At 41.0% G+C, this 16497-nt stretch overlaps 1 protein-coding gene across 7 annotated transcripts in view; it reads left to right on the top strand.

Moving 5' to 3' along the window:
• Nucleotides 1-16497, top strand: part of KLF12 (KLF transcription factor 12) — a 235561-nt gene that overhangs the window by 172271 nt on the left and 46793 nt on the right. The window lies entirely within an intron of this gene.

Consider the following 16497-nt stretch of genomic DNA (forward strand, 5'->3'; position numbering starts at 1 on the left):
TTAAAATGTTCAAAGTAAGTTTACTGAAATTGAGTAACTGAGTTAATGTGGATCAATGTAGCTCATGTTACAATGGAACATTGCCAGTTACCATGAAGCAGAGCTGTAAAATGTAGGAAGAGTTCTTTGCAAATATCTTGCTTTTATTTCAAGGAGGGCAAAATTTTAAAACCGTTCTGTGTCATGTGCCCAGTAGATGCCCTGCTTTCGGGTGCAGGCTTTATGTGCCAATTCAGTGCAGGGGGACTGGGAGACTTCAGCAAGTATTGTGATGCCATGGGGATCCTCAGGTTCACCCCACTTGCCCAGGTAGAAATTATGTCATGTGACAGAAGGATGTACCAGAGCTGGTAGGGTTCCTGTTTTTGTGGGATTCATTGCTGTTGCTTTAGTGGGTTTTAAAATAGTGTACAGTGAAATGTCCATTCTCAGTGTGCTTGCTTGCTTGCCTGTCCTCCTCCCTTCTTTTGTTTGTTTTGTGGGCCTTTTAGAAGATTCCTTTGGAGTTGTGTTTATCATGGGACAAGTGTAAACCCATCAACTCACTGCTTTATCGACTCTTAGCACCTGTGTGCCCTCTGTCTGTGGAGTACAGAAGGAAAAACAATTTCACACATTTAATATAAGCAAATAAGTTGCAGAATAAATCAAATTCTTCTCATTTACAAGTACAGCTAAGCCTCATAATAAAATTAGGAAGAAGTCATGTTTAAGAGCAATTACACTTTCAAATTGATAATGAGTAGTCAAATACAGAAGTCATTCCTCAAGTCTACTCCTATCTCCAATTTGCAGTTAATTACACTACAACTGGTATATTTATATTAAAAATTTGCAGGATCTCATTACTCAAACATTTTCAAAGTAGCAGCAGGAGCAATTTCTCTGTTAAAGCTAATACAAAGCTTTTAAGGTTTCCTTGGCTATGAAATTGAATCGATGCATTTATTTTTTAAAATCCTTAGAATTTTCTCTGATCTGATTGAATTATCAGTGCAACCTCAGAAATTGTGCTGAAGAGCCTACTAGTTGCTCAAAATGATGTTTCTAAAATATATGCATATTTCAGATACAATTTTTAATACAGGCTTCTTCAGCCAAAATTAGCTATAATATTCTGTGTATTGACTTCTATTCTGCAGGAAGCATTTTCAAGAAGGAAGCTTATGTTGGTAATTTTTTACTCTTTTTTAAAGTTGTCAATGTTTTGCTTAAAAAATCACTTGTGAATTTATGTGGAGAGTTTACACATACCATAGTAATGAATATGAGATTCTACTAATGAGGTCCCCTGAAAAATATGCATGATTAGATGTAGATGATGGCATAAGTCGTCTCATAAAGTAATTCCAAACTGCTGAAAGTTAGTGTGCTCTGGCTGGAGTGAGATGAGACTGAAATGTAATATTTACCAAGGCAAATAGGTTCTATTAAAAACAGAAATTTGGAAGAGAGCTGTAGGGTTTTTATGTCTTTTTAAAATAAGGGACCAAATTGATCAAGAAGTCACATCTGTCAAACCTCATTTGGGCCATGTGGACCTGCCTGTAGACTGTAAAGTAGAAATGAGATCAATGAGATTAACATTAAAGTCAGTGTATTATTTGAAAGTATGAATTCTTACACTTAAAACTGCTGACACTGCTGGAAGTTTTTCTCACAGGTGGTCCTGCTTCTTGGGCTATGGCACTGTTGGAGTTTAGGAGCAGTAACTGCTTGTCAGAAGTGAATTCTGCCATAATTGAATGTGGCTATATGAGTGGATATATTTGATGTGCATTAAATTTCATCCCTACCCAGGTTTGGGTATTTTTCAACTTCATATTACCAAACTTATATTTTTCCACTAAATTGCAAGAAAATTATCCTTCCATAAAATTACACTCAAAATTACAGTATTCCAGTTATGAAAGTGCAGAGACATTCTTTGATACTTCAGTTTATTGGTGATGACAGAGGAACAGAGCTGATCACAAAGTCTTGAAGAAACAATTTTTTTCCCTATTTTTTCTTACTGCGTTCATGAGGTCTACTAAAAGTTTCACTCAAAACCAATTCCATGCAAATCTGCATCTGCTGACCTCTGTGGATGGCCAGAGGCTGGGACTGTTGCTTCAGTTCATGCACACCTAACTGTTCATTTCCTGTAAAATGCTGAGCATTTTGTCCATCCAACCTCCTCTGATCCACCATTTCACTGGGGACAAAGTGATAATGTGTGTGAGTTTCACATGTTGGCGAGCATATTGTGCCTCTTCATCTTTGATGTCTTGAAACAGTACTGCGTCTGCTCTGGTATAATCTCCCCCTGATCTTCCTTTTAACACCTCATCCACAGGCTCAGCCAGATGGGAGATGTTTGGCAGCTGGAGGACCCAGATGCCAAATTCTAGAATGCAGCTTTCCTGCACTGGCGTGTGGGTTCATGGCTGGCTTCTTGGCTTGCACCTCTGCTAGCTTCTTGGCTACTCTCTAGCTGGCAGCTGGGGCACTGCCTCTGGGGCTGTGTTCAAGTCAAGCTGCTTTGGAGTTGGATGACTTTCCTGATCTGAATTATTCTGCTGGATGCCTTTTCACCTTAGTTCGCTTTGACTCTCCACTATTCAAAGATGAACATTTTCAGTGTTCTGTTTTATTCCTGTCATTTGTAAGACTAATTCAAAGCAGTTGTTTTCACTTGTCACAAGTTCAAAAAGAAAATAAACATTGCAGTGCAGAATACACTGTTTTACTTGTTAGAATTCCCATTAGTTAGTAAGAATGTTAAGGCCCAAGTCTGTACTTGCAATTCATCTCCAGGACCAAATTGTTAACTGCAGAGCACAGCTTTAAAAGATATATTTCTTATGTCCAAACTTTGGTTGCTTTCAGCCAAAAGTGAATCTAACATCTGTAAAACAAGAAGAAAAAAAAAACCAAAACATTTGCAGAGGTAATCTGCATCATTTTTAAAGAACGAGATAAAGAATAATGGTGATGATGATGATAATAAATGGGAAGTTACTGGTCATAATTAAGAGCACTGACAGCAGAAAATGCTTGATCTTCTCTTTGCCTGATTTGGAATGTCCTCATTTCACATTTTAGTTTTACCTCAGGTTTTTTATTGGCCTTTTTCTGTTAGTTTGTTGTGGGGTTTTTTTTTTCATAAATGGGGTAATGAAAAATTAATGCATCTAGGATAGCCGAAGCATTTGAAGCAATTCCCTAATCTACATATTTTCTGTCATGCAGCTCAGTGCATAAACATTACTTTCAGTGGGAAAAACTGCAAAATCAGGACGTCACTAACACTCTGCATACTTACAATAAAGTTCAGATTAGTCATACCTACTATGAAATTTTAATTCCCTCTCTCAGCTAGGGTGGGACTATGTTATGCTGCAACTGAGGCACTGATATCTCTGTTACACTCTCATAAAACTTTTCTAATGCTTGAGCAAGTAGCACTTGTGCCTCACTGTGAACAGAAACTTGTACCGGTATGTTAAGGTTAAGCTTTGCAGGTTGATCTGACCTCTGAGGAAAAGCATTTGAATTACTCATTATAGTCAATAGAGGGAATTGCATGTCTCAGGAACAACCAAAAAAGAGCCCTTATCCATCTAGTTTAGGTGTATACTTCACTGGTGGCCTAGGGAATGTTAAGTGCTTCTATGGGAATTCAGCCCAGTTACATCAGGTCCATCACTATGGACTGTATAGGGAACCAGTAGGAAAGAAAAGCTTCATTTTCCCTCACAGGTAGTCTATGTCACCCTTTCTGGATTATACTGGAGCAGTGATGATTCTTTTGTCAAATAAGCTGGCAGCAGAAACAGCAATTTTGCCCCTTTTGCAGATGAGCTTCATTAACTAGCTTGTCAACAGAGTGGGAGAGCTGAGGTATAGGTTCTCAGCATGAGCTGATCTCATTGGGATCCTTGGTGCAGGCCTAATCAGGTGAGATATGTGGGGAGCAGTGGAGTGTCTCATCTCCCTTCTTGCCGAATATGGGCAGTTGTACAGACAGGAACATGGAAGTCATGGGATGGGGAAGGAGAGTGGGTGCTGTAGTGTGTTGCCCCAAGTGGGTAAGAAGAATCTCTGTCCTTGCTTGAGCATGGACAGGACTGGAACTGTAGGCTCCATTCCCTGTAGCAACATCAGTCCAGAAATAGCTGTGGATACTGAAATGGACCTTTCACTGTTCCACTCAAAAAGCTGAGTGTCCAGATTTCTAGTATGGATCTAAGAACCCCCTTTTTGGCCCAACCTTTTAGCCTTGTGTTTCTTGCATGCCTGATGACAGAGTAGCCTCACTTCCATGGGCACTTACACAGAGGACCCTGGGTCCTTATAGCCTGATAATTCCTGGGGTGGTGCTCCTTTTCTGGGTGAATTACCTGACTGCAATACAGAACCTTGCCAGTGCCACCACCATCAGAACTCTGCCTGTCTCTTGGGGCTTCCTCGCAAGACACAGGCAAAGTTCAGGACATGGCTCTCTCTGCCTGTAGGCAGAAAGTGGGCAGCTGCCAGAATGAGTATGTATGAGAATGTGCCTAGTGGTTGCTAACCAAAGAAGCTTGAGCTTAACAGTGAAGGACCTCATGGGTTTAGGGGGAGGCTGGGTAGGACTGTTCATGGGATGAACATGGATGGATCCCCATCATGTGGATGGGGATGGGGTCATGGACCTATGCAGGCTTTTGGGTGTCTGACTCCCAAATCAGGGTTTCAGCATGCCTGTTTTCACACTTCACCACATTCCAAACTGCATCTTGTTCTTTCAAATTAGCAAGTTTTCAGTGCTTTTTACTGCAGTAGGATTAAAGATGTTATTCCATTACCTAGAGTATTCCTTTTCCCTGCTTACCTGTTTCTGCCCTTTTGCCTGTCAAAGGATGGGTCTGATTGTTCTTAATTTTTGTGTTTCATCCACTACTCTTGCCCAATCAAAGAGATTATTTTAACATTCTGTGTCCTAGGGGCTTTGAAAATCATATATTGAGCTAAATCTCTTTTCTCTTTTTTTTTTTTTTTTAAAGCGCCTATGATTGTTGTCACTTATGCATTCTTTACAAGCAGAGAAACAATGCATGCTGTTAAAAAGGGAAAATAAACACAAGGATGTTTTTCCCTTCTCTTGCACCTTCAGTACATTATGTAACCCAGTTACTGCAATTGTTTTTAAACTTTTTTTAAACATGCATACTGTCAAGAGATTGCAGTAAAACAAGTGTTTCTCGTAAGACCAGTGAGACTGCAAGGGATGAAAAAAGATGACAGAGCAAACCGAAAATCCTGTGTTTTGTTAATCAACTTTTTTTTTTTTTTTGCCTGGTGGCAGATTCTTGGAGAAAGGATCTGTTTGCTTCAATGGAAGACCAGCTTAGGGATTGCTGATTCCCAAGGCAAAAAGAAGGCATAGTTTCCAATTTGCAAGCTATTCAGTGTGTGTGATGAACTGAAGTCATTTGTGGATTTGTATGTTGCGTTTTGACGTGATTAAATGTTTTAAGTCTATTGATTTCATGCTGGGGATTAATGATGCTGAATGAAAGAGCATCAAAGAATAAAACGTGTTTACATGCTCGATTAAAATACCTTTAAAAAAAGCCAGAGTACCTATTATTGGATAGGAATGTGATAAGAGAAGCACAGGACCAATCACACATCCTGCATCGATAGGAAAATGCATTAACTTCTTTAGGCATAGTAAGAAGAAAAGCAAAGATTTGATAAGGATTGACTGTACTTTTCTGAATGCTTAGCACTTGTGTTTGACTCGGTTTTTTTGGAAGAGGGGATTAAAGGGGTTTCATTATCAGTTACCACAGATCTGTTTTACTGAATCAATCAAAGCATGATGCTTAGCTGCTTGGGATTAATGAGACAATCTTTTAACTGGAGAACTTGTTGGTAACAGCAATGTTAATAAAGGACAAGACCTAAAGATATTCAGTGCAGCTGTGGTCATGAGATACAGTAAAGATGGTGTTTGCTGCTTTGAATTTGCATAATACTTTTAGATCTGTTTGTCTTAGCATATTAGCTCAAAAACATATTATCTTAAAATGTTCATAGTGCTAATTGGCTTGTGTCTGCTCTCTGTAAATGTTCCTAATGGCTGTCTAGATTCATGGGTTGTATCTGGAATTGCAGTTAGGTGTCATTTTCTGTTTACCAAGATAATAGTAGATGGAGGTGAAAAAGACCTGTTTGTCTGTTAAATCCACCCTGTTGCAAGCACAGTATAGACTTTTCCAATAGTATTAAACTGTTAGCATCCCTTATGTCAGCCAGAATGCCAGGCAGAGAATTTATTTGTGGTATATCTGTGGAGAAGGATGCCTTAATGATCAGGTTAGCATGTGAAACACTTCATGCGTGTGAAATACTCCCTACTGAGCTAGGGAGAAGTTTAAACGTGCAGTTTAATGCAGCTGAGTAAATGTCTGACAAGACCAGCTCGAACACTCATTCACTCTTTCTCTCCTAATGCTCTGATCTGGATTAGCATACGTAAGATAAATTCAGCATCAGTCCGATAGACCCTACAATTCATTTGTCTCAGAACAGGGTTGAATGATTATCCTGGGTTTGAGGCAGGAGAGGGGGGGTGTTGACAATGTGCAGTTATTTTTTTTTTTCTCCCATTTCTATTGCTTAATACAAGACCTGAAGCCCTTAGTTACAGAACAAAGTGTCTGAGCAGTAACCAAGCTTGTGCAAACCCAAGAGAAGAGTAATGACTGTTCCTCGCAAGCTTCCTGCCTCAGTGCAGGTGCAGGAATCAGGAGGGCCTGAATAATTCATAAGGTGCAAATTAGCCCCCGCTTGCTCCCACTGCTCGAATTTTGCTTCTGCTTACCTACCTAGTTGCTAGAAAGAACAGAATAAAGAATGCTTGGGAAACTAGGGAGAGAAAGGCAAAGAGTGTTACAGTTTAAAGGCCAGTCACAGAGACTGCCGAATGCTGGGTGTGTTTGAAGGCTCGGTGGTTGTTGAGGAATTGGACTGTACATTGATTATTCATGGAGTGTTTTCTCAGGAAGAAGGAAGCTCTGGGGACCCATTCCATTGCTTTTGGAGAGGAAAAAAACTTCCTTTTAAGAATTAGGCTTTTCCTGCCTTTATTGTTACAGTTTCTAAAAATTATTGGGTAAAAAAAATGTTAAAAGTTCTTTTAAAGCTTGGTAAGGTGTCGGAGAGAGTATATTTGTGGTGTTACTCAGCTCAAGGGCTCAGAGAAATTTGATAAGAGATTTTGGATGTTAAGATGGTTACTGCTTTGAGTAAATATGGATTCCAAGGGCTTGTACAAAACTAGTTACACATAGAAATGCAGTGCGCAATTAGCTTGTATTTTTATCATTTAAAAGGCAGCATCCCTCTGTTTTAAATAGTTAGTAATGGTTACCATTTCTATTGAATTACTTACCTGCTTTTTCTGCCCAGAAGACCAAAACGAGGGACAAGTAGTGTTTAATCTTTCTGCTGCACAGCGCTGCAACTCACCCAAACATCAAGTGAAATGTTTTGCTGAGCACTGTTGTGGAAGAAGGGAATTCCTGACACAGCTCTTGGAACAGCTTGTGTGTCGCTGTGCAGAGAGGAGCCGGTCTGAAAAAGGCAGGTTCTTTCTGCTGTGTACCTGAATGTCCCTCTGACATCTCTCGTGTGGCAGATGGAAACATCTCACATCTCCAGAAGGAGCAGGAACAAGGTAGCTAGTTTTCTCTATTGGCAGGTGTTCAGATGGAGAAAAACTCTCCTAATGTATTTGCTATGCTGAATATGAAAAGAGAACAACAGCAGGAGAAAAGCTTCATTTTTGTGGGTTTGAGGGTTTTCTGGTTTTGTTTTTCTTTTTTTTCGAGGGTTTTTTCCGAACATTCACCCATTTTTTCTCTATCCCCTCTACCCCACCCCCTCTTGGGTCTCACGTGTGGCAGCTAGATCACGTTGCCATCATCTGTTTTAGTATTTCCCTCATTTGGGTTGCTGGAATAGGAGCTGGCTCTCATTTCTAGCTGCTTCTGTCATTTCCGCTAGGCCCCAGCTTGGGCAAGTGCCAAGACCAACAGGTGATCCTTGTAGCTGCAGAGCAGCAGGAAGGAGGCTGTGCATGCAGGAGACAGTGCACCAGAGGGGCTGCCTGGCCCTGCTCCATCTTGCTGTATAATTAATACCCCCCTCCCTAACCCCTCATACTGAGCAGAAAATCTGTGCAGAACAGCTCAGCTGTAGGGAAAATGGTAATAAAGAGTCCTGGAAGAATGTAGGCTGTGTAAGTGCAGAGATGCACTCCCTCTTGGGGAGAAACTGTGGTTGGTCCTTTGTAAGGAGCAGGGACAAAATTGTGTTAGCTGCTGTAAAGTAATATGCACTCCATCAAGGGTTGCAAGAAAGTAAGCATTTCAATAAATTTCGGTGTTATGCTCATGGGACTTCTTATTTGTATAGGAACTAGTTTGGAATGAGGCGATAATTTAGTTAAGCTTTTCTCTACAAGAAGTAGCTTGTGAAGTCACGTGGAAATTATTTGGGTGGAGAGTTAACTCTGGTTGGGAAGGACCACCTCAAGCTATAGGGCTGGGGGAGCTGGAGCAGGAGCCATACAAGCTCCGCATTCTCTGGACATCACTGATGGGGAGGCATGACTGTGCAGGGCTTCACAGGGGTGATTTTTAGAACACATGAAAAAATTCCAGGAACTTTCAGGATGGCCGCAAAGAGCTATCTTTTTCAGAGGAAATTCCTAAAGGACTTTCTTTATTTCCTATGAAAACAGTTATATTTAGTAGATGACAGTGGCTTAGCAAAACCAGCATGTACCATGATGTGAGATAACATGTCCCTGAAAACCGTAACCATGTGTTTGTATTTGTGAGGCAGGCTGATGTTTTGAGGTAGACACATGTTAGCTTTAATCCTCTGAATAATAGATGATATCTCAAATTCTTTCTGCTTGGTATACGTGGAAGCCAAATTGCTTCTTCCACCTGTGGACTCACTGCCAGTAGTTTGAAAGCTGAAGGTTTCATATAGACCAAGTTTTCTGTGTGCACTTCTGTGGGGAGCTAGGCTCTCTCAGTGCATCAGAGCACATTCCCACAGCAAGGGGAGGCTGTGAAGAGCAGGGAACCAGGAAGCCTGGATCAGCTCCGCCAGTGAAACCAAAGTGCTGCAGCAGATCTGCACAGCAGAAGCATCACCTTGACTGGCTGTTCCTGCTGTACACAAACCAGAAACACAAACAGCAGTGAGATCAAACTGTTATGAAACATCAACATAGTTAGTAATGCTTCTAGCAGCTAAGCCAGCAGTGTTTTTTCTTTGTGTTTTTCTGCAGTTTGTCAGCCATCTGAGGGAGAGGAAGCAGCGGATACATTGCATCTTGGAGATATGTTGTGTGTGTGCAAACCTAAGGGTGGTGCAAGACCTGAACTGGCAGCAGATTGCTCATGAATACACGCTTCCCTTGGGCATGTCTCCCCATGCTAAATGGTGCACCACTGCTATGGTGCAATGGACACTGGCACCTCAGTTTTTTTTCCCCTTGTGTCCCTTCCTTTCTCCATGCTGGTTTACTGCTTTTGCCCCCTTCCAAAACCTCTGGTATGTGAGGCTAGTAGCAGGGAGTGAGGTGTTTCTGTCAACATTTTGTGAGTTTTTCTCTTCTCCTCTGTGTCTTCGGTGACCATCCTAATCCCTGCATCTGCAGTGGGTCCTGGGGAAGCCTGAATAGTCCCTCTGGCAGTCTCCATTGTTGCTCTTGCTTCCCCTTGGCTTATGGGACTAGGGGAAATGCTTTCTTTCTCAGATGCTCACCCGTGACTCTAGTGACCTCTAAAAAGCCCCACGGGCATGGCAGAATGTCATGGAACCAGAAGCTTTTCATTGTAGGGTGGCAAGGGATCCCCTGTGACTGTTCCATAGGGAAGCAGCAGTACCAGTTGGAGAGGCTGGAGAATGAGCAGGGATACTTCCCACCTGCATTTGGCTACAGTACAGCCTGGTCTGGGCAAAAGCCCTCCAAGGAGTACTGCAGGCTGGAGAAAAGCATCCTTGGGCAGCCTCTGGAAAGTCAAGTTTTCCAGTGCCTTTGGCAGGCAGCCTGAAGCAGATCCATTCCTTATGCCAGCCCTGTGGAGCACTACCCCTCGCGGTTCTCCCTCCCGCTGCAGCACATACCTTACTATTATTAATATTCTGGAGGCGCCAGCAGCGTGCTTTGTTCTGGATGGAATGTGGTTGCCCAGAGTGCAGGGAGCTGTGTGGCCATTGTTTTTCTTCTGGTAGATGGATTTGGTAACGAGCGCTGTAGTATTTCCTGGTCATTATTTTAAATTCGCCTTCCTCTATTCTGCCTCCTCCCTGTGCTCTCCCCAATGCACTCAGCACATGAAGGATGCTGTAATCCCTCTGGCAGAAGAGAGGGAAGAGCTCTTGGGACACCAAGGTGTGTGGTAGGGGCAGGCATCACAGCACTAAAGTGGGAATAGATCAGCTGCACCAAGTGGTCTGCATGGTTCCCTAAATAGTGAGCCCTGGAAACCTTGAGTGGAACAAGTCAGTAGCAATCTGTTCTGTGTGCACTGTGAGTGTGCAGAGCCCCTCAGTGTGGGTTCTTGGTGCACTACACAGTGTGCAGGGGAAAGAGCTGCCCCGAGCATTTGGCCTGGTGCATATTGGCCCAAAGTCGTGGACTTCATTGTGCCATCGCCGTGAAATCAGTGAAAGCTTCAAAATCTGTGGCTGCTGCTGCTGCTGAATCCTTAATAGGCATATTTACTTCGGAACTGACAAAACTTTTAAATATATCTGCTTTCAGGTTGTGACATCTTCACATATAAAAAGATGCAGATTAGCATGCTAGCAAACAGCACTTTTGGAAAAAAAACAGTGGATTTGGAAAGCACACTAACAAAATGTCCAGTCACAGAGATTCCTGGGAACTAAGGTGGAATAAGAAGAGGCAGAGTGCACTGAACCTCATGTTCCCCAGATTAGTAACTGTTTAATGTTAGTCCTGTAACCTATATACTTCCTCCTGTTACGCCATCTCCTCCTGTTTTTCCACCCTGTGTAGTTCTACTGTTTCACTGAGTATTAGCCCATTGTAGCATAATTTGTCTTTTTAACTACTTTGTGAAGTACCTAATGCTCTTTTGGGTGCCTCAAAAGTGATAATAATAACAATAATAATAATAGTACTAATAATTTTCCAAGTGTACTCTATCAAGTTGTGTTGTTTGTTGCACAGGCACAAAGTAAGGGTGACTGCTGAATGCTGATAACTGAGCTGTAAGGTAAGCCTCTAACACAGGAAGGGAAATGCTCTGGTTTATTTATGAGTACATTCAGAAGCAATGTCTGCCTTCCAGTATACCCATGCTTTTTAGCAGAGCACATTTCACTTGGATGCAGTATTGCCAGAGGTCACTAATAATCAGGGCTAAATTGCTTACAACGCAAAGGTAATGAAACACTCTCATTACACACCAGTCCTCATTTTCATTGTTAATTCAATGTTGTTCAACTTTTCACTGGTTTCTCCCTTACAAATGTGGCAGTGAGACAGCCAGGCTGAGCCATCTGCTGCTGGTGGTTGAGAGGTGCAAAGAGGCACCACAAAGAAAATTGATTGACTGCAGTTGACTGTATTAGGGAGAGACCTTATGTGAACCGGCAGTAACTGGAGGGAAGTGTGAACTGGCTTTAATTCTCAAGCAGACCTCTGAATATTAAGGATGTACACAGCAGTTGGGAGAATACATTCAGAGTCCAGTCATGTTCAAGATCACATCCCCTTGGCTTTCTCTCATTGTCGCTGTGGTTGTTCACAGCTGAGGGGAATCTCTAGCTTTTGGATTTAATGTTAGATATGTAATTGGGTGGAAAATTAATGTAAACTTAAAATAATTCAGTTTCACAGTCATTATACTCCTTAGTGTTAAATTATTAAGCTTTGTGTCTCTGGTATCTCCCAAAAGCCCTGCCATTACCGATCATCTGACTGTCTTTATTAGCTTATATTTTTCCCTAAAAGCAAGGCCTCATGTACAGTGTAATTATCCAGCAGTGCTGATTAATGGCATAATTCCCTTTTTCTGTAAAACTGCTGTGTAAATTATTTTCATTTCATAAAAATTACTTGTCAGGCAATTTTGTGGAGGGTATTTTGTTTTGGGCTCTTTTTTTTCAGGTTTTTATCCACCCTCTCTTATCACTGTGTCATGGTAATACCATTAAACACTGTTGTGTCTGAGCTTGGTACAAGCACTAAACCCTACAATGATTTCAATGGAGAAAATTAAAGTAGTTTCCATGATATTGCTACTTCTACCACCAGACCTGATGAGCAAAAGTAGCTAAGATACCCTGTTCTGAGAACAGGAGTGGTTTTGGAGGTAGCGGTCTTAACAGCAATATCAGAGGCTTGGTATGTTGAGCCCGCTGTTGGAATCTCTGGCACTTTCAAACTTTCAGATTTCCTGTTGCCACTTAAAGTATGGTTTCAGGAACCTCAGCAGCGTACATGTCCTATTCTTTTTTGCTGCTGTCCCCTTCCCATTTGCCTTGGTAATGACTCCTTAGCCTTCCTCTAGCCTCCGACAGTGAGACTGAGAAGCTCACTCACCACCTTCCCACGCCCTTAGATATTTCTTCATGCTCACTGCACCTGTTTCCTGAGCTAGATGATACTAAGAAGATTCCTGGCATGTCCTTCCTGGACTTGAAATGTGCTTGGAAAGAAAGTGATACTATGCTCATCAGCTTGTCATCTGGGTTTGACCTGAACGAAACAATGGACAGTGTTCAGTGAAGAGCCCTGCTTTGCTGGACTGAAGGACAGCCTGGATACTGCAAGCTGAACCTTCTCCTTTCTCATGAGCATGTTTCCTTTGGTCTGCTGTTTTTAAAGCTGTCATTTTAAAACTGCCATGTTAAGCACCCCAAGTAGTGTGGAGTTTGGAGATCATCCTAGTCCTGTTGGCCTAAGAACTAGCAAACCTATTCCTCTGATAGAGAAGTCCTTCACTAAAGCTGACATTCCAAAGCTGGTTTCAAAAAGGCATGTGTCACTAGTATATGTGTAAAAACAGCGGACCAAAGTCTAAAATCCTTCCCACTCAGGTCCAAATGAGTCCAGTAACCTGGCTAGTGTTTACCAAAAGAGCGAAGAAACAAGGTTGCAATAAAACAATTCTTCCTCTGGTATACCTATGTCTCCTCCCTGTATCCACTTTTTTCTTTATACCATAAACAAACCCCAATAGTTTCTGCCCCTCAATCTCTGAGCCTATTACTTGACCTTAATGTTTAGTATCCATATATGCCCCTGCCCTTTGTGAACTTGTCTAATCCTCATTTGAACTCATCTGTGTTCTTGGCCCCTGCAGCATGCAGTGGCAGTGAGCTCTAAGTGTGTGTTACATAAAAAAATGAAAAAGTTCTTCCCTCTGTTCAGTTAAGTCCCCAGTTCTTTGAAAAAATAGTGAATTATCACTTCCTATCATTACATTATTGGCTGAGCAGAGCCCTACTATCTGCCCTCGGTTATCTCACAAATTTGGCATTCACAGTAACAAGGTTGTGGGTCAGCTGTCAAAGAGGTGACTGAAATCATTTTCACAGGGAGCCTTTTCCACTCTGCACTCTCTTCTTGAGACCAAATTAATACTAGACCTGCCATTGTTTGAGTCTATTACTGTCGCTGTTGAGCAGGTAGCAGAGTAATGAAGGCACCAGTTCTCAGTGGCAAGAAGGAATGACCTTTATTGTTTTGATTTCATCACATATATAGAGTTCTCAAAAGTCACCCAGATTGGTCAGTCAGAAGCCTTCCCCCAGGCCTGATTGGCCAGGCCTGCACTGTCCAAGTTCTGGGACACTGTTCCAATAACATCCAAACTTTATCTTTATTTATAAAATACAAGAAGAATTCTCGTGGGAAAAACCTGTGCTAGCCACATATTACAAAGAACAGGACAAATTAAAGAAACACGATAACCATGGACTGTTCTGTCACTATTTACATTCAGAACATCACTTCTTCTGGCACAAACAGTTACAAAGCATAAAACTGCTGAAACAGCAGTCATTTAGCTGCTCTCACCATTCGCTTCTAAAGAGATGGTAGTTTGTTCAGCTCTCATTTTTAGGTATGACAAAATTATGCTTGTTGCTTGTTCAGCTGCTTGACCTGTTGGCGTATCCCTATAGAGCTACTCATTTCTGCAGTGCCAGGAAGAACTAGGATTACTGTGTCTATTGGTGTAATTATTTCCAAATATCTCTTGAGCTTGTATTTCTGGAACTAATTTGTTGTCTTTTGGCATTATTTTATGTCCTTTTTTGTTGTTGTTGTTAAATCCCATGCACCTGTGCTTTTGTACATCCTTTTGCTGATGCTGTTTGCTACTGTGTGCTACAGCATTGAGCAGATGGAGTCAGACGAATCTTTTACAATTTAAAAAAGTTTATTTAATGTGTTTAAAAATGAAAATGTGTGCTTTGCATTACATACTTTCCTCAGTTATAAACTTCCACCACTTGTGTTCGAAATGATCGTGATTTTTCTTTCACAGTTTTTCCTTCATTCTTCTAGTGTCAGTGACCTTAATAACCAGTATTTTTTTTATCACATGGCTTGGCAAATAAAGGCTGAAATAGTAAATGGACTGTCCTCTCTGATGCGTTTCATAACCATTTTCCATTGGGCATTTGCAAAACTGATTTTAAATGTTTAATTATTTTTAAAGTCATTAGAAACCTATCACATATGTCTGACTCAGAAGTGAGAGAAGTAACCCCTTCACTACATTTCTCCCCCCCTTTCCCCCAGTTCCACTGTAACATTTTGACTGATAAGACTTTCTCATTATTAATTAGTTTTATAGAGATCATTGTCTTTAAATCTCCCTAGGCCTTCAGCTAAGGGTGGCTGTTGAGGACAGATGTTTGCAGGACGTTAGGGAACATAATTGTTCAGAGCAGTATAAACCTGTTGTGTTTCAGTACACCTCTATGCTGCAGAAAGGATTTGCATCAGGATGTGTACTAAACAGTAGCTCTACTTTAGCAGTCCTTTCCTTATAATTGGGGGAGAAAAAGAAAAATAAAATGCAGAAATCTGTTGCTTTGCAGTAAGGATTTGCTTAATTGTAACAGAGGTAGGGCTGTAAACCATGCTAAGTCATAAAGGTCACAGCTTCTGTGAAAAGTTTCTCTATTTATAGTCTATAAGTATTTTGTTTCTGCCAAGCTAGTGCTTAGAACCAAATTAGTCCCTCATTACAAGTCTGATGCATTAAAGTCAAGGGTGTATCAGCATGCCCTGTGTTGCCTCCAGACGCCTTTTGCGGTGCCTCACTCAGACTGCATTTTCATAAATGCACACATATGTAAATATAAGTAGGCAAATGACTTAGCAATTTGTTGAGCAATCAAACAACTTCTAAACCAAGTAAGTTGGTTTTTTCCCATTCCATTTCCTCCATTCTTAACAATACTATGCAAACCACCACCTTTTATTCTCAGCTGTGTGGAAATAGTTGCCATGATTTCCCAGTGTCACCTGTTGCTTTGTGTAGCAGCTAAGGACACTGCCATGGACAAATAAATACGAGGTGCTTCTTTTGGTATGACTCCTTTCATCAGTAAAGTAGAGTTCATTCTGCATTTACTGGAGAGTGGTGGACTTCTCCATCTCATTTGAAAACATTTATGTGTAAGATAAATGAGGTGAATTATCCCAAGAATTGTCAGTTTCTCCCTGGGTCTGTCTTTCCTTTGGCCATCAAAGGAGTCTAAGCAAACCACTTAACTAAGTTAGAACAGAAAAAAAAAGAATGAGAACATGACAAATGTAATAGAGATGTAAGGTAAAGATATCATCCTGGAGAAAAAAAATCCCTCTTTGAAAATTAAGTGAGTTCTAATCCTAAATGGCAAAACTGAGCACACAGTGAAGGCCAGGAAAATGGAGTTTGAAGGATGAGTTAGCTTGAATCACACACACCTTTGCATTCAGTAAGTATATGGGACTGTGGCTAAGGATTTCTTACCTGCCAAATGCCACCCTCGTTATCATAGATTTCTTATGCCCTGATTTTTAAGGATGCTCCAATCACCCATATTTTTCATTTCATTCTATATTTCTATTCCATTTCTATTATAAAAAAAAACAATAAAAAGAAGAAAGAATAAAAAATGGGCAGTTGATTACTCTGTGTGTCATTCCTTTCTCTGAAAAATGGTAGTAACATTGTCCATCAGCCTCACTTGGGTATTGAGAGAATAAATTCATAAATTAGAACTCTGTTCAAATTTTATGTTGATTGTCATAGTAAAACCTATGAATTATAGATAAACCTGATAATAATTGAGAATAAAGGGAAGATGGAGGTTTACTGCTTTGTTTGCTCTCTTTTTGCTCTCTCCAGTAGCACAAAATGAATTGTTTATTACTGTAGTCCTAAGGGTGAGACCACTGGTGATTTC

This window comes from Lichenostomus cassidix, chromosome 1 (assembly GCF_008360975.1).
Source record: "Lichenostomus cassidix isolate B80296 chromosome 1, HeHo_3.0, whole genome shotgun sequence".
Classification (NCBI taxonomy): domain Eukaryota; kingdom Metazoa; phylum Chordata; class Aves; order Passeriformes; family Meliphagidae; genus Lichenostomus; species Lichenostomus cassidix.